The sequence below is a fragment of the Myiozetetes cayanensis genome, unplaced genomic scaffold (assembly GCF_022539395.1).
Source record: "Myiozetetes cayanensis isolate MyiCay16 unplaced genomic scaffold, myiCay2020 scf3, whole genome shotgun sequence".
In the NCBI taxonomy this organism is placed as follows: Eukaryota; Metazoa; Chordata; class Aves; order Passeriformes; family Tyrannidae; genus Myiozetetes; species Myiozetetes cayanensis.
The window spans coordinates 31,770,563-31,793,490 of NW_026087521.1; the positions used below are offsets into that span (position 1 = coordinate 31,770,563).

At 36.3% G+C, this 22,928-nt stretch overlaps 1 protein-coding gene across 2 annotated transcripts in view; it reads left to right on the forward strand.

Moving 5' to 3' along the window:
• Positions 1-22,928, forward strand: part of SLC16A7 (solute carrier family 16 member 7) — a 79,554-nt gene that overhangs the window by 42,801 nt on the left and 13,825 nt on the right. The window lies entirely within an intron of this gene.

Below are 22,928 nucleotides of genomic sequence, written 5' to 3' on the forward strand. Positions count from 1 at the left end.
GCTGGCAGTCACAGAGACACATCTTGACAAGAGGAATCAATATTAACAAAAGCTTCCTGTTCAGATATTTTGATCTATTTTTATGCATATACTAGTAGAGAATCATAAGTTATTCATGTACTAGTAGAAAAATATAAAGGATTTTATAGGACTGGCAACAATAGGCAAGTGATTCACCAGGTGAAGAAGCAACTGGGTAGAAACAAGATTGAAGTAAAAGACCAGGTATGTCCCATCACATTCAGGTCCCCTCTAATGTATCTGTTTCTTAAGGGTGCATCAGCACATGCACTGTAAAGCGTTAACTTGTAACAGTGGAGGCCCCTGAACAAGTGCTAAACCCATCTGGAACATGGGGAAAACAACTGTTGAAAGGCTGGCATTTTTTTCTGCTTTTGCTATGCTGTGACTTGGTGACCCGGGCTCTTTTAATCATGTGAAGCAGGTTTGCTTTATAGTGCAGGTGCTGTTTTGTTATGTTCTTTGAATAGCATTTAATTAATGCTGTTTCTGTCAGGTCAAAGTTCACCCAGGTTTTATTAACAGTACAGATGCAAATCTCAGGACATTTAGCTGTGGTCATTTTTATCTGTGAGGTTCCATGTGCACAACTTTTTATATAAAATACAAAGGATTCAGTTCTCCTGCCTTTTATTTTAATACTTCTTTTATTGTTCTGAGTATCAGCATACTAACTTCATCTGTACATTGACATTAAAAATTACAAAATTATTTGCTATTCATTCTGGGAACACCTACCCCAGTCACTATGAAGATTATCAGCACAGGAACAGTAGACAAAGTTGTTTGGATATCTAGTTACAAACTTGCGATTTTAAAATGCTGAGAATGACAACCCTGCCTGATATAAACACTCTTTGAAGCCATACCTTCTCTAGGACTACTTCCTAAAAAATAGACCATTTAGACAATCACTGGCAGAATATGAAATAGCTATCAGGAAAAACATTTCTGAAGGAAGTCACTTTATTGTTGTTATTGTCTGAAAGTGGTTTGATTCTTCCTTCATATTTGATGTGCTGCAACATGAAATACTTGTTCAGGCAATGAGTACAAGGTGTATTGTTTACTATGAAGTGTGATACATACATCTGCAATGAACACTGCTCATCATACTACTAATTAAGAGAACCTGAAAACATCTAAGATCTGCCATCCTCATTAGAGCTTAGCATTCAACCTATTAATCACCCCATTGGGGTCAGTGAATAAGTTAGAGTCTGTGCAGACACTTTTTGCTTTAGAGGCTGCAGCCTCTTGCTGTAATTAGCTGACATCTGTGTTACAGCAACAAGATATTAACTTACCTTTCAATGCCTGAGGAAAAAAAAAAAAGAAACCAATAAAAGGCATCCAGTAAGGAGCTAAAAGAATGTTAATTATGTTTATCACTTACTTCATACTTAGAATAAATGGCATTAAATTATAGCAGACCATCTGGCAATCCATATGGTCTCCTGCAGTCCTGGTTAATTCCAGCAAATAGGTCAAGCACAGCATTCACCCTGTTAGGAAAGCACTAGGCAGAGGTGACAAATCTGATAAATCAAATTAATATGAAATTCCTTTTCTCTCTCAATCTGGCACAATATGCACTTATACCCTGTTTTGTTGTGTTTTGAGGGGTTGGTTTGTTTGTTTTCTTAAGCCATCTCTTCCTCCTTCCCCCACCCTTCCAATCCATCTACCGGATCTTTGTTAGAGTTTACTAAAAAGCCACCGCAAAAAGCAAGATACTGTGATGTGATCAAGGTTACAAGCCTCAAGGTTGCACAGCCCCTACTATTCAGCCCGTGCTTGATAAAAGCATCCTCTGGAGAAGAGCAGTAGTTCAGTCTCCATGGTAACTCCTTCTTCTGCCTCTCTTGAGCAGAGACTGTCAGTTGCATTAAATTAAGGGTGATGGTTTTGTGATGGATTCCTACACCCAAGGGACTGAGATTGAGACCACCAGACTTTTGTTACTGGAGGACAGAAGCTGGGATAAAATGGAATTAGTTGAGTTATACTAACAGGACAGCCAGTGTTTCTATATTTATACAAAGACATATGTTTATAAAGTGCGTGTCCATGTATGTATTCACATATATATAAACTATATATGTATCTATGTACTTATAAAGCCATATTTCTGCTTTAACACATGCAAACATTAAGGAACTAAAGACAAATACATTTGACCTCAGATTTTCTTAGTTCATTCTTCTCTTTTTCAAAACTTTACCTCTCACTTTGTGCAGCATTAACAACCAAAGGTGATTAGGGAGCCTCTTATCAGAGCTCTATCTGTTTCCAGTAAAAATGTTTTCATTGCTTTCAGTGTGGGTTTGATGGGAGCCGTAGTGGCAGGTATGAAAGCCATGTGACACGTCCGGTGATTTCAGGCAGAGCTGACCTTGAGTTTTAGATTTCCTCAGGGAAAAAGCAGTTTGTTTACTCACTGGGCTTTAACGCTTTTTCTGTCAGTTTTCCAAGGACAATTTCCAAGGACAGCTCTCAAGTTTGGGGGTTTTTGTTTGGTTGTGATTTTTCTCCAAAAAGAACTTTTTGGGTATGACATTGGGTTATGAAGATTAGCTTCAGAGATGATAAATTCTTCAAGCCATACCCAGCTGTGAAATGTGGGACAGTCTTACTGGTCTAAAGTTATGAAAACAAAAGAGGTTCATTGAAATTCTGGAAGATATTTCTAAGTAAATAATTTAAAAAGCAGCTTTAGACCCCTTTTGAAGAAAGATGCTAACTAAGTGTATGTAGTAGGCATTACAGTTTTTCAAAACAAATTTATAATTAAAAATGGCAACATTTAATATCTTTCTTCTGTGTTGCTTAAGTTACTCAAGTTTGAAGTTAAGTATTTCCAAACAGTAGCAAACCCTTAAAGGATTTTTTTCATGTGACAGCACAAAAGTAACCTATAGACAAGTCCTCATTTTGACTTTGTCAAATATTAATTTGGAAAATAACATATCATACAGTATGTTCAAAATATTTGTGATTTTATCTCAGTGGGTGTTTTGGTGATATTGCTGTGAAGATGAAATGGTGTGCACAGTGGAGATGACAGTTGTGAAATCCATGTAACACAAACAACAGATGGTTATGGATTTTTGCTTTTGGACAGAACCTGGGTTCCTACACTTTTCTTCCTCCCTGGTAACATTTTCTAATTTTGGTTTTACAAATATTGGCAAGAGGAATTCAGTGGCCATGGATAAGAAGACTGAGAAGCTTTCTTGAATCAACTTATCTCCTTTGTTGTCAGAGACAAGTGTTTTTCCCCATCAGAATATGCAAAGTGTTGAATTTTAATAACCTCATTTAGAGTATCCTTGAAAGCAGAACGTACCAACTTTCTGAATGGCTCATGGGTATAAGGGAATACTTCACATTTAGCCTAAAATATATGTAAAACATGGATGTCAAGTTAATTTCAGACTTACAAATAAAGGAAAAGGAGTCATAATAAGGTTTCACAAGAATAGAGCTTTTGAAACTTACTAGCAAATGAAGATGAGTACAAAAAAGACTAACAAAAATATTATAAATTTATTTTAGTTAATTTTTTAAAAATAAGACCTGAATGCTAAAGACTCTGAAGGGTAATACAGACAGGTCTTACATTTCTTGAAAGTTTTTGAGTTACAGTAAAATTGGACCTTGTAGGGCAGTGTTCTGTGGTAGCAATGGCTGTTTTAAACAGACACCTTCCTGGATGTTTAGAAAACATTCTTTAAAAAGATCAGGGTAAGAAAAATGAAAAAAAAAAAAAAACTAACCAGATCTACTGTAGATGGTTTTAAACATTTTTTTTCAAACAATCCTATGTACAGGAACAACCTGGTTTTTCAGTCTATAACTTGTTACATTTGGCTGAACAGATAAGATCTAATTGCTAAATATCCAGTATCTTTTGGGAATCCAGTTTTGTCAAGTTTTCATGAAACACAGGTTTTGCTGAGATCTACTGAGACACACTCAGGAAACCAGTCTCAAAGTTAAGGACATGTTTCCACTGAGAGAAATAAGGAGGGTTTTGTCTTTTATTGTATGCTTATATTAATTTTGAGTAATTGTCAGAAAGACATTGCATGACATAGAGTTCCCACTGTGTTTCTACCAACCTCTTTTGGTATTCCAACTGTAGGTTATTAGTAATGGTTTGATGCATATAGTGACTTGGGGATGTGGTTTAGTGGTGAACATGGTTGTGCTGAGTTAATGGTTGTCTTTGATGATCTTAGAGGTTTTTTCCAACCCTAACAATTCTATGATTCTATAAAAATATTTGTTTTAAATTTAATTAACTTGAGCTCTTTACTAAAACAGGTCTCATTTACAACTAGTGGGCAATGTGGATTATATAATAAACAATAATTAATCATTCTTTTCCTTTGTAAGGCTTGATTCTTTTTTATCTCCCTCTGAGTTTCAAGTAATAGGTCAAAGTCGAACAATAATAAATAATGTGCATCTGAGGGAATAAAACTTCTGGTTTGTTTAAGAAAGGTATCAAGGGACAAACTTAGGCCTTTGATATGTTCATTGGGCTTGTAAAACTTAGACGAAAGAATGCTTATTTTGTGTGTACTACTAATGTTGGATGAGTTCCCATATAGTTTTCCACTGGATCATACAATGGTTGTGTTCATAATGTGGGTTGGGCAATTCAAAGGTAATGAAACAATGGTCTAGTGCAACTGGGAATCATGAGATATTTAAGCAGATACCAGAGAAGAACTGTGGGGAAGGAAAAGTCTGTGTATACCATTGTAGTCACCCAGCACTTCAAATGAAATAATAAAGCCAGCACTTTACAAAGACCTTATTATAGAATTTCAGTGGTCCGTTGTTTTGGAATGTCTAAGAACTATTCCTATGTTTATTTTGAAGGGTATATTCAAAGCAAACAAAGTTGTACTGATATGTTTAGAAGGTATTCTAAGCCACTATCAAATGGCAACAGCTGAGACTTACTGTGATTCATAAAGTTATGTAGTTCTGTAGTCATTAACAGAGGTAAGTGGGCCACAGACTTAGTGACAGGTTTATGCTGATGGCAGAGGAACAACAGAAATCAAAGAATGAGGTGGTTTTAGAATGTCTTTTATGATAATGTTAAACACTCTTTTAACTGATTAACTGATTTTGAAGATTTTTGCAGAGATCAAATGACATGTATTTAAACGTATATACCATATGAAGAGTTTTTGAAGAGTAGAACCTTTCCGTCTATGAGTGTAATTCTGTTAAGATTCTGCATGTCAAAGAGTACAAACAAATGCAGCTTTAGTAGCTAATATATGTTTTGTAGGTGCATACAAGCAAAAGAAAAACTTAACTTTCTTTTCTACAAATTTTGGTATGTGTTTTTTTCATTGTCAAGAAACAGTTAAGTATTTTCACTGCAGTTCTACCTGATTTTTGTTTAGGTGAATATCTACTATGACTAGACATCCAAATGAAAGAATGCGATTAAAACAGGAGATTCTGTTGTGAAATATCATGTCGATTTCCTTGTACAGTTCAAACACTTCTTGTAACACTTTCCTACTGATGATGGGAATGTATGTCCTGTTTGGTTTTCTATGTGTAATGCTTTGAAACAGTTACCATTAAGTGCTTTAACTTTAGAAAACTGAAGGAAGTAGTGGTATCACTACAGCTTTTTAGCAATAGTAGCTGGAGATTATATGAACAGGATTAATGTGTTTAGTCTTCCCCGGCATAGGCATCTACATCTGATCCAGTTGTCTAGACATCTTCTGTTGTCAGTCAATAAAAATGGGAATTTCTAATTCATCCCTTCCTAAGTTAAATGTCAGATGAAATGAATCACGTTTTAAAGACTTTTATGTCTTTTGAGCGCTAAAGGAATCCAGAGGAAAAGTTCTGATGTCCATTTTGCACACATCTGAGATGATGCCACCTTACATGAATGTTGCCCTATTCTAATACATTATATTTTGCTACCTAGAGACCTTAAAACATAAGAATGTTCTTGTTAGAGACATGCACCCATGGTTAGTAACTTTGTGCTTGTTATTTCTTTAAATTTCTTCTTGTATGTTGCATGGGTTATAATTCTCCCATGTTTCAGCTACACTGACTCAGTTGTACTACTTTTAATACTACTAAAATTATCTGGTAATTTTAAGGTTACTTTTTAGCTTGTAAATCTTCTCTCTTCTTGCAATGACTTTCTTCATACCCACAATTCCTTTTCTTCCATCACCATCTAAGAAAAAAAACAACTGGGAGAATAACAGGTTTTTCTAATAGTTGGCAAGGTTTACATTCTTTTGTAGCTGATCATAAACTGATAGAAATCTATGGATCTATGTATTTTCTTCTGTTCTGTGAATGATTTGAAAGTCAAATATAGTTCTGTCTCTTTTGTAACAAGATCCCCAAATACTCCTCTATCAGTACGAGCTTGCAGCACCAATTTTGTCATGATACAAACCTTACTCACTGCTCTCCTATGAAAGAATCCTTTGCTTTTTCTGGAACAGAATTTACTTGACTGAAATGTTTAGTTCTTTTAAAAGAATGAGCTTTTCTGTCCTGCACATATTGCTTCCAGATTTACAGAACTTCCCAAGAATTCTACAACGGCTTTCAGGATGGGACTGTCACTGTCCTATTTGGCCTTCCTTAGAAGGAGGAGTAATCTTAGGTCCTTGGAAGTAAAGTTTCACTCAGAAAAGCTTCTAGAGCAGTTCTGTTCTAAATTGTTTGAATTATTGTCACACAGTGGCATTATTGTGGCATTGCTAAATATTTTGAAAAACTAAGAGGAAGAATTAGTTCATGGTAATGCCACATAGTTATATTTGTTTATTTGTATGGCAGAAGATGTCTATTTCAGAGTGACTTTTTTTAGGAGTTTTAATTTAACTGAAAATTCTGAGACTTGAAATTTTTATTTCAGCTTGGGAATAAGACCCACAAAATTGGTTCATGCAATGCTAGTTCTAATTTTCTGTATTGTTCCTTAAAAATCAAATAACGTGTCACATAATACATGTGGGAGTAGTTCTCTTGTCTTTCACACAGCACCACAGTTTATCCCTGTGCAAAAATGTGTAAGGTTACATTTGCCATTGTGATTTAGAAGCACTTTATATTTACTTACTCAAATGTAAACAGCAGCCTGAGTGCAAAGCACTTGACCCTATGGTCAGAGAAACAGAACTGAAGTGGCAAATGGGATTAAGACAAGAACAAATTTGTATCATGGAATTTCTTCCATATTATTTCACTTGATGTTATAAAAAATTTACCTGACAAGGTATTCAGATATACATATTACCTAGATCAGTGAAAGTTCTAACCAATTGCTTTCCATTGAGATGCATTAACACTTACTAAAGAAACATAGATCCTCCTGTAGGAAGAAAATAATACCTTCTTCAGGAAACCTAAGTAATATTCTCCTCACAGGCACACATTTTAAATCCTTGCAAAAGTAGATATGTTTCATTGGATTATTTTAGTACGTTCTTGCTGAAGAATGTCATCTTCAGATGAAAGGTGGCTCCAGGAATGTATGATATTTAGGCAGCATCTGTAATACAAACCATAAGAAGCCTGTTTTTTAATGGGCACTAATTTATTATTGTGAATTTATGATGCATCACAATCATTAGAAGGAACCTGCTTGACATTACTAGGTGGAGAATAAGGTTTTTACCAGTGGCAGAAACAGCACACAGGTAAACCTAGTTTTTAACACAGCAGGTAAAAACCCCCACCTTGTTCAAAAGGCACACAAATACTATCTTCAAGCAACAAGATGGGACAGGTTACCAAGCCACTTTATGTTGCCTTTTACAGGAGAGCTCAATTATTCCTTGTTCATGCAAGCAGACCTGATCTAGACTTCCTACACCCCCACCATTTTCAGAAGATCTTATCTATGGAGGTGTATCCTCTGCTGCTACAAGGGAAAACACAAAGGCCATAAAGACTTTTTCCCAAGTCCCTCATAATATATTTCTTTTCCACTGCTTAAGTTCCAGGATTTTTCTACTAATATTTCATGACTCTCTCACTCCTCACTGGCTCATAGTTTATGATAATTTTGGTTGAATTCACAGAATAAATGCTATGTGACTGTACATAGAGAATATCTGAAAATGTGAAAGACTCATCAAGTAAAGCCCTTTCTATTGTAGATGGAAATCTAAAAGGGACAGTTCAATGGCAAGTTCAACTCCGATGACAAAAAAGTATGTGGTGTGGATATGGGAACAGGCAAAGATAAACTGACATCTACTCTGATGAATAGATTCAAAAAATGTACAATTTCTCTTTTAATTTGATTGGATAGAATTATTCAGAGACATGTATTTTGCTGTATAAGGCTAGGGAGAAGCAAGGAAAATATAATGAGGAGAGAAGAGATTAGAGATTGCTCTTAAATTATTGATTAACCAGTAAATATTTTCCTGAATATTATTATTTTTAAAAAGCAGTTAAATGTGGGTTGTCCTAAGTTTAAGTAAATTGGGAAATCATAGACTCAGAATCATAGAGTGGTTTGAGTTGGAAGGGACCTTAAAGGTTGTTTAGTTCCAACCCCCCCAAGACAGGAAGAGACACCTTCCACTAGACCAGGTTGCTCAAAGCCCCACCCAATTTGGCCTTGAACACTTCCAAGGATAGAGCATCCATTTCTCTGGGCAGCTTGTGCCAGTGTCTCACCACCCTCACAGGGAAGATATCTTCCTAATATCTAATCTAAACCTACTCTCTTTCAGTTTGAAACTGTAAGTCCTTGTCCTGTCACTACATACCCTTGTAAAAAGTCCCTTTCCATCTTTCATGTAGACTCCTTCAAGTACTGAAAGGTCACCGTGGAGCCTTCTCTTCTCGAGGTTGAAAAATCCCAAGTTCCATCCCTCTCATCATCTTCATGGCCCTGATGTTATAGTCTGAACTTGTGAGACACTTTCAGAATTTGTACATGTTCACTAAGTTGTCCCCAAAGTTTCCATTTCTTTAAGGGTGTAACAAAGGCTACTGCTTTAGGCACAGTTGAGATAAAAAATGCATTGAAAAATGGAAAGCATAACATACATCTTGTTACTGTTTTTGATCAAGAGGATAATATTTTGATAACTTTTGGCTGTTCATTATTCCAGTTTTGATTTTTTTTCTTCATGTTTCTAACCATTTAACAGTTTATGTTGCTTTTAGTCTTTTTGACCTGGAAGACAAATATTCAGTGTTACTTTATGTATCATTCTGTAATAGAAATGATTTTTCTCAATATAAATACATGCTATTTTTTCACTTGTCTGAAAACAGGAAAAAAGCTCACAAATGAACCTCCACAAAGATTCTTAGTTTTAGTTGAAAACTAAATGTAGTTTTGAAAATACTGGAAAAAGGCAAATTCTGTGTCTGGTATTATCCAATTAATATACTACCAATACATGCCAAAAAGTAATGAGAATCCTTCCCATTCCCTCAGCATTTATTATATTATTAAATTAACTTATTATATTACCCAAAATATATTATATTTTTAAATATTAATATTATTAAGTATTTATCTTACACAGTTCTTTATAAATGATCTAATTTTGGAGTTGTAAGGGAAGTTGGGAAATTCCTACACTTAAGCTTCTGAATGTTGGCACTGAAAGCCACCATATATATTTGATTGGGTAGTATAAAATAAAAAATTAATTAAAATTATAAAATAATGTTTAAGGCTTTTTTTTCTATAAAATAGAGTTTAAGCTTGATGATACTAATGTGTTAAATGCATTTGGAAATAATTTTGTTATTGAAAATGACCTAAATACGATGACTTCTCAGGACAATTCCAAGATATAAATTCATTCAGATTTATACTTCTCATCACATGTATTCTAAATACATAGATGAGATTTAATGATCCACTCACGATTCATAATTCACAGTAAGTGGTCCATGAAAACATCATAGGTAGTAGATTGAGTATTTTCAATTTGAAGTTTAATTATACAGTGCAAAATTGAGACCAGAAAGGAATATGATAAAGGAGCAACTGGGAAGAAGCAAGTATCTTGTGTTTTTTCTGAAATTACATATTATTGCCTGTAACAGTATATAAGGAATAATTTCCAAGCTGACTTAGTTATAATATTATTCTGAAAGAAAACAAATACACTGTAGGATGATGTGCAGGATGAAAATGGGATATTGTATGAACATTAATGTGATGGGCAATTTGTAGAAGACAGAGAAATCCAAATGACAATATTAATCTTAACTGAAATTGGCTGAATTTTTCACAGCAAATACATTATCTGAAAAATGTACTGATTTGAGTTGCAGAGAATGTACCCGACATTTATAAGAACTACTAAATAGCCTGAGCAAGGTCTTCTGAAGTATTTTCTATGACTTTTTTGCTCTCTGCAATTGTGCTAGGCTTCCAAATGACCGTGTATTATTCTGCTTCCAGGAAAAGTAGCTAGGGATTTTTCAGTAGGGGTATACAAATAGTGAACAAGAATAGCAAATAATAAATAGGAAGTGGTGAGTAATGAACATTTACGAATATTGTGTTCACATATGTTTACACAGATTTTCAGAAAAGACAGTCATTCCTCAAAGAGAAAGAAACTAGAAAGGAAAACCTTTGTAACTACCTAATAACATGGTCTAGGAAAATGTCTATGAAGAATTAAAAAGAACTGGTTGGGATTTTTTTTGTTTGGTTGTTTTTTGGTTTTGGTTTTTTGTTGTTGTTGGTGGTGGTTTTTTGGTTGGTTTTTTTGGTTGGTTGTTTGTCTTTTTGGGGTAGTTGTTTTGCCCTTTTTTTTTTTTTGTTCGGGTTTTTTTGGTTTTGTTTTTTAGTTCCCAAGAATTATCTCTCAGATTAACAATGTGTCCCAAATGTGTTATAAAATGCTATAATTGTAATTGTGACAGTGGTATACTGTAAACTCTCTTTTCAGTTTTATGATCTGCAGAAAATCATCTCCTCTTCGTAAGAGCAGAATATACAGAACTTGTTTAGCAGTCTGATTCATACATATTTAGCAATGTAAAAACAAATTTGATAGCTAAAGATTGTAATCTGCTTTGGCAAAGCACAAAGTACTAAACACCAAGTCTTCAGTTACAAATTTTCAAGTTCATTGGAACTGAAAGAGTTAGTTTAGGAGGTTTCAGGTGACAAATACTTACAAATGGGATAAGTAACTTCTATTATCTGAGAAAAAAAAATAACTCATTTTTGTCATTAGGAGTCCAACAACAAAATGAGAAAAGTGTTGGGGTATTTTTTGTTTTTATGCATGTGTTTGTGTGAACACGTAGTCTCCATGTCTGGCCATAGCAGTTTTTTAGTAAGATTATTTTTGAGACAGAAATACTATTAGATAGAATTATTGGATAGCTATGAATGAACCTCAAGTTTCTGATCAGTACAATTTCTCTTTGTTCCCTGAAAGTAGACATACTACGATTTATTTTAATATTTTCAGAAATGTGATGCTTCTTCCAATACATGTACTAAAACACAGGTATTACCAAATTGAACTAAACCTTTCACTTGTAACCATTCACAGAGAAAGAAGGAGCAATCACTGATGAATGGATAACGCTTCAAAGATGAGACCTCTGAAAGAAAACCACTACACATTTTCATGAGCAATTTGAGTTATGCCTCATTAAATTCCTGCCGAATCCCTGAAAAGGATGGAAATTTAATTTATTATTAATACCTTGTATATTCTATACTGCTATAGATAATTACATTTACTAATATTTATATATTAGTATTATTATCTTTACTGTATTTCCAGAGGAGAAAAGTCAGTAAGTCCTTGTTTGGTTTTTTATTTGAAGAAGTAACTTTTAATGGCACAAATTATGAATTGCATAGTAATATGATGTGAAATCCCCAACACATTTTTTGAGTCACAAAAAGCTGTTTTAAATTTGAATTCTTGCAAGCCTATGAAGTCCTGAGGAGTTAATTGCTGTTAAATACTAAGCTTTAAAATCAAATGATTTTATTCTGGAGAAAAAAATCCATTAATTCTTCCAAGCATTTCATATTTGCTACTGAATTTTCCAATGTTCATGTTGATACACTACATGCTTAAGTTACGAGCTGATTGCTTTGGTTTTCTGTGAAGAATAGAACATTTTTCTGAGAAGATAATTTGCAATGAATATATCATGTGCTGATGCTGTTTTCAGCTATCCCCATTATAGAGGCATGCAGATCTTTTTTTGAAAAATATGTGCCTGGTGTTACAATATCTCTATTTATATACAACTCTTTTATAGGTGCTTTAGTTCCATCTCATCATTAGCTTCTTCCCTCCTTTCTTCTTTCTTGTTTATCATCTTTTTCTAAATTGAAAGACTAGTTTTTGCAAATATCTATGCATACTGAGTAATACTGAAGGTAACATGAAAACAAATAAAAGGAGAGTTAAAAGATGCTGAAATATTTTGCTGCATCTGATTCCTATTCACAACTTTTTTGGTTGGTGACCATATATGCTTCTGAAATCTACTGAGTGTTCAGCAGCTCATAGAATTAGACTAATTTCCTATTCAATATGATGAAGTTTGATATCATTCATTTCAAAAGAAAGGTCATAATTTCTCTTAAAGTCTTCTGCATTGTGATCAAGTGTTTTAGCCTTTCATGAAAAAATTCTGCAGCAGAGCATGCAAAACATAATTAATACAAAGCATTGATACGTATCCATGAAAATAATAATCAGTGTGGCTACTCCTTGATTAAAAACTGGGCATTTTTCCAACTTTTTAAAATTCATAAATATAATTTGCCAACTTGAGGATGAGTTCTAAGTTACATGGTCCATAATTCCATACACATTCGCACCCTAGCAAACCTGTAAGCTAAACAACAGCTTTAATCAAAGTACGTAAAAGCCTTGATTCATGTCTCTGATGTATTAGTAGAAAACAAACATAAAATACCAAGGCAGATCAGGGATCTGTAATTCCTCCATAAAAGCCATGCATTTAGAGCAAGTTCCAGCACCACTGATTGCTCTTTTTGTTTTTTTTGAACATTTCAGGAAAAAGACAGCTTATATCTGCAGTCAGACATATGTGTTTCTGACTTAAGCACATCAGTGGAAAATTATCAGATGTAACCTTTTTGGGAGGAGGAACCATGAAGCAGCAGCCAAAGCACTGAGGCACTGTACCATCAGCCAGGCTCCTGTGTGTTACCACACACATTATTACTATATTTCATATAAACATCCTAAGAACTATCTGAAGGTCAAATTCATCTTCATTAGAGATCAAGGATAAAAACTTCATAGACTTCAAGGCTCCTTCAGGACACAAGTGAGAATGTGAACATTCAGGATAATGACACTGGGGGAAATGTAGTTAAGAGGAGGGGAAGTGGTGAGCAAAATGTGATGGATGGTTGAATGACTGACAGCGTCCTCCCTGGCAGGTTGTGCTTTCAGCTGCTGAGCTATCCTAACTCATAGTCTAGCAACCCGTTTCTGTTTGGTGGTATTTATTGCAAGGACATTTTTTTTTCTTTGCTTTCTCCCAAGGTTATTATATTATCGAGGTTTATCGAATCGGTGCAGCCAGTTCTAAATGTTATATGAAATGGAAAAAAAATTCTACCAAGTGCACAGAGGAACTACAGAAAAAACTTTCCAACAATTGTTGAACTATGTTACTTTCACTGATGTTACACAAACACATAGGATATGTTAGAAATGCAGGTTACCATTCCCAGAAACATGGTAAAGAATCTAACACAAAAATAGAGGCATAACATTTTAATATTTTCAAATTAATTGATACTATTTTTGGATTTTTTTCTATCTGCCTTTTCTAAAGCCTGCCCAAGAGTACTGAAAGAATTTAGCGAAAGGTTTTTGAACTAGAGATAAGACTGTCACAGAATGCTTAGTAATTTGACTTAGTCCTGCTTGAGGAAAACAGCATATTTTGAAGGTTTTTCCAACTTAATGAACAGGTTTTAAACATGTTCAGAATTAATTTTAAGTTGCCTTTCCTCTGAATGCCAGAGATAGCAGTCCAATGGCAGTACTAAGTACTTGCTTAAAGCCTTTGCGGTTGGATGAGTTTTTGCAAGTGGACTTTATATTTTGTCAATAAAAAATAAGCAAAAAAAAAAGGGAAAGAGGTAAAGAAAGAAAAAGTTGAACTGATCTTAGTAAGTAGTTGATACTAATATTAATTCTTGGAGCTCCTTGGGTTTTTCCAGCCTTGTCGGAAACAGAAATAAAAAATAGAACTGGGCTGGAAAGATATCTGCATTGACTTTGCAGAGCAGATGTCTGAAAATGTGTTTAAATCACTAAACTTGACAGGATACAATCTACAATGTAGCATTAGTGCAATTTGAAATAGTATATTGCATTTATTTTCAATTTCTTTCAGCCACTTACTTAATTTAAATAAATTTCATATTGTTCAGACTGAGTCACATCGCTTTGGGTCGATGACACTATGAACACTGTAATGACGTTGTCAATATATGTTTAAAAAAATTACCGTTTTATCACGTAAGTTCATCTCTAGTTCCGTGCTAAAATTAATGCAGGTATAAAAATAAAAAGCATAAATGTACCGGCAATATGCGAAACAAATTACAGAATGATTTTTAATTATATCACTGCATTACAGCAATGACAAATCAAACTAGGACAAATGGAACAGGTCCTCTTGGAAGCTGTGCTAAGGCACATGAAGGACAGGGAGGTTATTTGAGACAGCCAGCACGGCTTTGCCAAGGCAAGGCCTGCCTGACCAGTCTCTTGGCCCTCTATTGTGGAGTGACCATATCAGTGGACAAGAGAAGGGTTATAGATGTAGTTTATCTGGACTTCTGTAAAGCCTTTGACATGGTACCCTGCAACATCCTTCTCTCTAAATTGGAGAAAGAGGGACTTAATGACTGGACTGTTAGATGGACAAGAAAGTGGTTGGACAGTCACATCCAGAGGGTAGTGGTCAATAGGTCAGAGTCATGATGGGCTAGGTGATGTTTAAGGTCCCTTCCAACCCATACCATTCTATGACTATGATTCTTTGATCTAGTTCCAACCCCACTGCCATGGACTGGTTGCTCAAAGCAACCTGCCACTACACCAGGTTGTTCAAAGCCCCATCCAGCCTGGTCTTGAACACTCACAGGATGGGGCTTCCACAGCTTCTCTGGGCAACTCCTTCCAGTGCCTAACCGCCCTCACAGGGAAGATTTTCTTCCTGATATCTCATCTAAACCTACTCTCTCTCAGTTTGAAGCCATTCCCCCTTGTCCTGTCAGTAAAGGCCCTTGCAAAAACTTCTTCCCTGTCATTTGTGTAGGCCATAATTAGGTCATCTGAAAACCTTCTCTTTTCCAGGACAAACAATCCCAATTTTCTTAGCCTTTCCTCATAGCAGAGGTGAACCATCCCTCTAATCATCTTGAGGTCCTTTCAACCTAGGAGATTCTATGATTCTACAAAGTAAATTAAACACTAAAACCTAGATTATAAGCTTCTAAAGAAAGTTTCATTCCTACAGTAAATATACATATAGATTAGATCCAAAGATGATCTCATTACGGATGTAATGATGACAGTTTGATACTGCTAGAATCCAATCCCTACTATTGGAACCATTTTGACTAGTTATTATGCATTTTTTCATCCCTCAGAGAAAGTGTTGACTATTTGTCTAAAGTATTTTTTTTTTCATTTTGGTAAGAAAAACATTGATGAAAAAGAAAAGGCAGCAAGAATTCAAGTGTCCTAGATTCTATTCCTCTTACAAATTAATGGAGTGTACCTAATGCATTTGGACTTGTGCTATTCGACCTGTGAGCTGAGCAAGATAGAGATTTTATGCCAAATAAATCTTCCTTTATTCTCTTTCATAGCCTTAAAAGTGGTCTACCTGTACTATTACCTCAAGGTATTATGAAAGGGAAATATTGTTATCTCATTTGTATCCTTTAAGTTTTTATTGATACTAGTCATAAAGATGTTGCATCCTCTCCAGAGTCAGATAATTTTTTGAAGTGTATATTTGCTTAGGTGTGAGAAAAGAAAATAAATGGATAGCTCTGTGTATATAAGTATGTGTGTATCTCTGAGAGTCTAACTATATGAGAAAGCATATTAAATTTATAGTGCGTAGTTTGATGCCTCTATTCATTTCCACAAAATAGAAAGCAGTACGTTTCTTCAAAAAGAAACTTTAACGTTCAAGTTGTGTTTAAACCATATTAGCACAATAAGCATCTTTTAAGGGGAAAAACATGATTATTCATGCAAATATTTTATTTATAAATCTATTTATTATTCAGTTATATAGCCTTTTTATTGCTTTTCATTTACAGCACTAAAGCTTAGCAGAAGAAGGAAGATTTAAATGGCAGTTGAAAAGCTGAACTTGGAAGTGAGAGGAAAATATGGATTATTGCTATCTTTGTTATTATATGCAATAATTGGTCTCATTTATAAGCTGTACAGGGGAGTTCCTGAGTTCAGGAACCTGTGCAGCAGCCCCAGAAACCCTCAGCAGCCAGCCAGGCTGGGGTGTTGCCAGGAACAACTGAGGGACATTTCAATGGTTCCAGGGAGTGTGAGCAACCTGGAGGATGACAAACAAGGCTCTTAAGGAGGGATAGACAGGGCAGAAGAGGCAGAGGGGTGACAATAGTAATAGAATGTATGTATGTAATAGAGGGCTACAATGTATGGAGCTCACAGATGGCAATGGCATAGTTGCCCAGTAGCCTCTGGGTACCAAAATATAATTATCTGATACCTCTGGCGACCAAATGCCAGTGTCATCGTGGGAGTCTGTTATAGACCTTCCAGTCAGGACAATGACGCTGATGAATTATTCTTTGAGGAACTAAAGGACACTTCCAAATCAACTGCCCTTGTCCTTATGGGGGACTTCAACTTGACAGAAATTAACTGGCAGCATCACACAGTTGGTACAACCCAGGCTGGAGATTCTTAAAAAACCTGGATGACAACTTTATGGAACTGGTCCTTAGGGAGCCAACTTGGAAAGATTCCCTCCTTGATCTGCTGTTTGTCAACAGAGCAGATCTCGTGAGGGGAGTGGAGATTGGTGACCGTCTTGGCCACAGTGACCACGAAGGGATAGAGTTTAAAATCTCTGTTGACAGGAGGAAAAGTGCCAGCAAAACCTCAACTCTGGACATGAGGAGAGCAGACTTCAGGCTGTTCAGGGAATTAGTGAATAAGGTCCCCTGGGAAAATGTTTTTGCAGGTGCTGGAGTCCATCAGTGCTGGTCACTTTTCAAACATCAGTTCCTAAGGGCATAGGATGAAGCAATTCCCAAATGTCAGAAGTCAAGTAGGCAAGGCAGAAGGCCCTTGGCTGAGCAGGGATCTTGGACATTAGGCAACAAAGGAAGGTGTATGCCCAGTGGAAGAAAAGTCAAGTGACATGGGAAGAATACAGAGATTTCGCCTTTCCTCTGTAAGGAGAAAATTTGCGTGGCCAAAGCTCAATTGGAGTTGAAGCTACCAGAAATGTGGGGGTCAACAAAAAGAGTTTTTTCAAATACATTCATGGCAATAGGTGGTATAGAAGTATCACTGGCCAATTAAGTTGGACGAGGATGGTCACCTCACAAACAGGGACAGAGACAAGGCTGAAGTGTTTAATGTTTTCTTTGCCTCTGTCTTCAACACAAATGATGGACCAAGGGGGTCTCAGTGCCCTGAGCTGGAAGACCATGACTGCAAGAATGATCAACTCCCAGTTAACCCTGAAATTGTGCTGGATCTGCTGCTCCATCTGGATCCCTATAAATCTCTGGGGTCTGATGGGATTCATCCCCGAATCTTCAAAGATCTGGCTGATGTCATTGCAAAAGCTCTCACTATGATTTTCAAGCAGTCTTGGGAATCCAGAGAGGTCCCAGCTGACTGGAAGCTGGCAAACATTGTCCCAGTTTTCAAGAAGGGCAAGAAAAAGACTCCAGAAACTCAGGTCTGTCAGTCTCACTTCTGTACCTGGTAAAGTTATGGAGAAGATTATTCTGGGGGGTGTTGAAAAACACCTGAAAGACCACACAGTCCTTGGTCACAACCAGCATGACTTCATGAGAGGAAAGTCCTGCTTATCAAACGTGATTTCCTTTGATGACGAGGTAACCCACCTAGCTGATCCAAAGGAAGCCAGTTGATGTAATATTTTTGTATTTCAGTAAAGCTTTCAGTACTTTCTCTCACAGGATCCTTCTGGTTAAACTGTCCAGCACACAACTGGATAAACACAACATGTGGTGGGTGAGCAATTGGCTCATGGGTGGAGCACGGAGGGTCATAATGAATGGGGTAACATCAGACTGGTGACCTGCCACTAGTGGGGTTCTGCAGGGCTCCAGCTTAGGCCCTGTTCTCTTCAATGTCTTCATAAATGACTTGGAAGCAGGACTGGAAGGGATACTGAGCAAGTTTGCAGATGACACAAAGCTATGAGGAGCTGTTGACTCCCTCAAAGGCAGGGACGTCCTGCAGAGAGATCTCAACAAGTGGAAGACTGGGCAATCACCAACCATATGAAGTTCAACAAGGGGAAGTGCTGGATTCTACACCTTGGATGGGGTGACCCTGGATGTACATACAAACTAGGGAATGGGATTCTGGAAAGCAGTGCCATGGAAAGGGACCTGGGAGTCCTGGTCAATGGCAAGTTGAACATGAGTCAGCAGTGCCCTGGCAGCCAGGAGGGCTAACCATGTTCTGGGTGGCATCAGGCAAAGCATCACCAGCTGGTTGAGGGAGGGGGTTGTCCTGCTCTGCTCTGCACTGGTGCAGCCTCACCTTAAATATTAGGGCAGTTTTTGGCACCACAATATAAGAAAGATATTAAGCTCTTAGAGAGTGTACAGTGGAGGGCAACAAAGATGGTGAAGGGCCTTGAGGGGAAGCCATATGAGGAGCAGCTGAGGGCACTGGATCTGTTCAGCCTGGAGGAGACAGAGGGGAGACCTCGTCACAGTCTACAAGTTCCTCATGAGAGAAAGAAGAGGAACAGGCACTAATCTCTTCTCTGCATTGATCACTAACAGAACCAAAGGGAATGGCCTGAAGTTGAGTCAGGGGAGGTTTAGGCTGGATATTAGAAAAAGGTTCTTCAGCCCTACCAAGGATAGAGTTGGCTACTGGAACAGGCTCCCCAGGGAAGTGGTCACAGCACCAAGCCTGACAGAGTTCAAGAAGTGTTTGGACAATACCCTTGGGCACATGGTGTGACTCTTGTGGATGGTCTTTTTAGGGCTAGGAGTTGTACCCGATGACCCTTGTGAGTCCCTCCCAACTTTGCATATTCTCTAATTCTGTGATTCTGAGACATCTTGTTATTCCCTGAAGACCATTGACAGCAGCTTCATCCTCACATTTTGCACAATACACATGTACAAGTTGAGTGCTCTGTTGAGCCATCAAAACAGAATATAGGTTTTAGATGTGTATAGACTTTGTATAAAGCAGGAAATCATACACAGCTCCAAAATTCATGATCCAGTCTCAGCTCACATAGCTGAAATTACTTTTGCTATCTTTGCCTTGATGTATGATGAACAATGTGAAAAACTGCTATTTTTACTTTCCTTCTAAAGCATTTGTGTCCTGCTGCACAGCCTTTCCTGAAACTGTTCTTCAGTGGCACCAGTTATAGTTGCTGTCTTATTTCTTCTCACAGCCTGGTCATTTGCCTGAAACAAAAAGATATAAAACAAAAATACAGCTGGGAGAGTGTTAGCATATTATGATAATGGTCTTAAATTTGGTTTAGGGAGTGCATAATCTTTTGTGGCTGATGGTTTGTAGGTGTTAAGGGAGAGATCAGAATTAATATTCTTGTGGGTCTCCTGACTTAACATCTGTTATGCAGTTACTTCAGGCATTGAGAAAGTAGATTCCAAGATCCAGCAGTGCTTCAGTGCATTAATATGCATTAATGTGTAACAAGATTTTGGCAGTGTTAGAGTATATAAACAGTTTAATCTTCCTTTAGCTAAGAAGAAAAAATATGTGAGGAATATAGACCCATGCTGGCATGCAAGGATTGCTTAAATAATTGCAGAAGATATTACATGTGAAATGAAATTTGTACATGGCTATAAAACATATGATAGCAGGCAAACAGCTGGAATTTATGTAGATTCATATATGTTAAGGTATGAATATGCAGTATTTTATAAGACTCCAAAACCAAGCGTATGCACAGATGTCAGAAGAAAATTGTCAACCTGCTTATCACATTGGAAGGGTTCCTATAATAACTTGGGGAGCTAAAACTAACTTTATGGCTTATAGAACAATTATTATTCCCCATATGCACAAATTTTAAATCAAAATACTGGAATACACATAATGAAAACTCCAAATTAAGCGGAGCTGTGGTTGGAAATACACATCACTAACTTAAAGAAAACATCTCAAAGAGAGTATGTTTAAAGGAATTTTCAATTCATCATACAGTCCAGATTTAGGTCTTTTGGTAGTACAGAGTCAGACTGCTTTGCCTTTCCTCTTGTGTCTTCATCCACTACCTACCTAAATTAATACATCCATATTTGATCTCAGCTATCAGGTCTTGTAGGTGAAGTTAACATTACCCACTTTGATCTGAAGGGCTATAACTGGCCTGGTGGTCCTGGCCTAACGCCACAGTGAAGATCTGCAGAAATGCAGTTTTCTTGTTCGTGATAAGGAACTGTCTGCACAGTGATTTCCCTTAAAGGAGAGGGGAACTTAACATTTCTGGACAACCCTCAGAAAATGCAACCACCAAACACTAAAAACAAATTTCTTCCCTAAACCCCTAAACAAACAAGACTGCCTCATTTTCCTGTAATTCATGAAAGGAAGGATTGATGGAACCGTATTAAAGTATATTTATATTATAGTCGGTTCTCCCTTTGGGGTGAGTATTAGAGCAGAGCTCATATTTGTCTTTGATTATGGCTGGAAAACTTTTGTCAGTGCATGCTGTCTTTTCGATTCATAATTTTATTTAAAATGCTAAAAATATAGCAGTAGTATATAACAATCTTTTCTAATGCCGTTCTTCTCTTTTCAACACTTGATATCTGTGTGTGGATTTACATAATTTTTTCATTTGCTCTCACACCTATCTTTCTGGCTTTTCATGCTGTATTTGTTTAATGGGAAAAGAAACAGACAGCTAACAGGTCTAACTACATCATACCTGAAGTATTTATGTAAGGGTACAATTTCAGATTCTGTCTGTAGTGAATGAATCTAGAAATAGTATGATCAAATATTTCCTACATTTTTTCTGTGGCTTATCAAAGGAACATTTTAAGCAAGACTACAGCAAGGCAACATTTATTGCAACAATAGTTTGAGAGAAGGTCGGAATGTTAACAAACTAAATAAATTTCTCATTTTCAATTTTTTAAATACTTACATCTCATCACAGGAAGAGCTTGAAAATAATTTTAAAAATAATTTTAAAATAATTTTTTAATATCTTTTAAGTGAAATACTGTTATCATGTTTAGCAATAAAAACAGTTAAATCTTTTTGCAAAGAGTTCCAGTTAAAAGGGTCTTTCTTTGACTCAGGGAAAATATTTATCTTATGTATTTCAAAAAGGCTTTCTTTCTAATTCAAACATGAGCCAAACCACTGATTTTCCAAACATAGCTCTATTAAAAAAAAAAAAAATTAATTGAAGTTATGCTTCAGCATAGTTATGAGAGCACAAGTTTATTAAGACAGAAATAAATGCGATATATTTGGGATGTGCTTCCAGTGTAATTTCTCCGTCCTTCATGTTTCACTGCTTTCTCCATATGACCTCAAAAGGGAAAGCCTACCTTGTCACAGTTCTGCTCAGTGGTTCCCCCCAAATGGAAGTAAAGAAATGTTAGATATGTCATCATATAAGCTGTTGGTTACATGTTTTAGTGCTTCATTAGTGTTTTAAAGTCTTTTAATAAATCTCTGGGGTTTTGTCTCTTTGGTGGTCCATTCCATGCTGTGGATGTTTAAGTCTGTTGATTCCAATATATGGTTATACTTCAGCTGCAGTTTGGTGAGCAACTGAGACCATATTGTGTGCTTCTGTCTGTGAGATGAGCCCTAATACCTTAAGTCTGAGAATGCTTTACCTTCTCAGCAGAATAGACACCCTGTTTATCCTCTATGCCCCATCTACCTTGAATTGGGTAGAAAAATAGATTGTATTTACTAGTGACAAGCTGAGTGTACTGGCCAGTGACTGTGCTGCTTGGACAGGAAGCCTATGGGAGCTTCCCTGGACTCCTTGGCACCCAAGCTATTTAGTGAATGCACAAACTAAGATCTAAACATCACTCAAATCTTTGCTTTCCAGTCCAGTTAATTTCAAGTTGACCTCTGTAATCACAAGCTATTAGAAAACACAGGCAGGCACAGGGAAACTCTATTGTAGAAGCTTTTTTGCATAAGGAAGTAAGCTAAAAATTGATCATTTGGAACATCCTTAAGACTTCTGTTGTTGATATGGAAGTACTAAGTAACATTTGCAGTCTGTCCATGGTAATACTCTAATACATTTAAGATAATTCAAAGATTGGAGTCTGTAATAACACCGTGCCTATGAAAACACACTTTTAAATTTGTCTGGATTTGGCTTTTTCAAAATATGGAGTTTCTGGCATTTATTCCTTTAGATAATTGTAAAAAGAGTTCTACTGTTAGCAGTACTGTTAGCAGTGAATGATTTGCAGTGAAATCAGCTGCAGAGCATGGCATTCCACTTTATGCCATGTGCCTGCTTTATCTTAAGTTTGAAATGCATTGGTTTTATGATTGTTGGGTTTTATGATGTTTGTTTGGGTTTTGATTTTTTTTGTTTTTGTTTTTTAA